We start from the raw sequence: 1,440 nt of genomic DNA on the forward strand, positions 1-1,440 counted from the left end.
GAGATGAGACTGGATACAGAGCATGGCCCCAGGATCTGTCACTGATGGGGAGTGAAGGGAACAGGTGGGGCAGAGGGAGGAGCCTCAGTCGATCCCAGGATCCCACAGGGAGCTCTGGAGCTGGGATGGCCCTTCAGAGCTGCCCTGAATTGGAGCTAGGGTCCCACACCTGGGCATTGACCAGTCCTTAACATGGGCTGTCCTGCAGGAAAGGGGTGACCTTGAGCAAGGAGGGCAATTCCTGGAAAGGGACTCAACTAAGAGCAGCCATCAGCCACCCACGTCTCCAGCAACTGGGGGAATGAGCACCCACAGAACCCAGTACTGAGGATGGGTCATTTACATAACAAAGGATCAGTGGTTGCCTGTTCGCATTTTGTTTCACATTATTTTAATTTTTTAAAGGAATGCTTCATGAATTTGCATGTCATTCTTGCACAGTGGCCATGCTAATGCTCTCTGTATCATTCCAATTTTTTAGTATATGGGCTGTCAAAGCAAGCACTTGTTTCACATTAGATGGTAAAGGCATTGAGGGAAAGACTTGCTCTTCCAACTCTATGTATGCCCCACAATGCACTTGCTCATGATAAAATCAGGGCCTCCCCAGACAGGATTACCAGTTGCACCTGTAATGCCCATATCTAACGTCCTACCTGGCACAGGGATGCCGGCATAATAAACGGGGCTGCAGAGGAGCATCATCCTGGCTTGGGATTCCTCGTCTTTCTAGATTGCTGAAAATCAGGATCTGAGGGCCACGGAGCACTCAGAATCACCACCAACTGTTGACCCAGAACCTTTAGAACAGTGGCTCTCAGAGAGTGTCTCCCTAGCTCGAGACATTAGGCTTCAGCAAAGCGGCACAAGTGCAGGCGAAGGCAGCCTGGAGCCACGGCTCTGCACGGGCCCTCGCCTGGCCAAGGCAAGGGACAGGACAAGAGCAGGAAGGAAGGAGTATCAGAGGTCAGTGTATCCATCCAAGGGCTCGACCTGGCCAGGGGACAAGGCAGAGGAGCCAGGCAGACCCTGCTGCTCAGCACAGCCACAATGCCACCTGAGATGAGGTGTGACAAAGGTGCCTGTCAGTGTCTCTCCTCCTGTTCTATACTAAGGGTCTCTGTGCCAGTTCAGTTCCTTATTGTAGTTGAAGGGAGGTGTGCTCCCTTTCACTCTGGGTGCTACTTTGTTGGCTGAGAAAAAACAAGCTGCGGCCCAAGCCGCCCCCCTATGTGAGAAAGAGAAGTGAAACAGGCTGTGGGCTGGGCAACAGGAGGCTGACTGCGAGCGACCTGCAGATGTCAAGCCTTTGCTGGCTTGCTCTGGCAGCACAACAGCATACAAAGAAAACCAAAGTGGCTCTCTCGTTAGCCAGTTCCTGGAAGAGGAATGGTTCCATTTCTACAACCACTCAAGCAGCAGGGATTTACTGAAACCAAT

At 52.2% G+C, this 1,440-nt stretch overlaps 1 non-coding gene across 1 annotated transcript; it reads right to left on the reverse strand.

Annotated features, from left to right (window-relative positions):
* Positions 1-400: 400 nt before the first annotated feature.
* On the reverse strand, positions 401-505 carry LOC119621632 (U6 spliceosomal RNA). Its single transcript, XR_005238179.2, has one exon. It is a non-coding gene; the product is annotated as a U6 spliceosomal RNA (small nuclear RNA).
* Positions 506-1,440: the final 935 nt, after the last annotated feature.

This window comes from Chlorocebus sabaeus, chromosome 21 (genome assembly GCF_047675955.1).
Source record: "Chlorocebus sabaeus isolate Y175 chromosome 21, mChlSab1.0.hap1, whole genome shotgun sequence".
NCBI classification, from domain to species: Eukaryota; Metazoa; Chordata; class Mammalia; order Primates; family Cercopithecidae; genus Chlorocebus; species Chlorocebus sabaeus.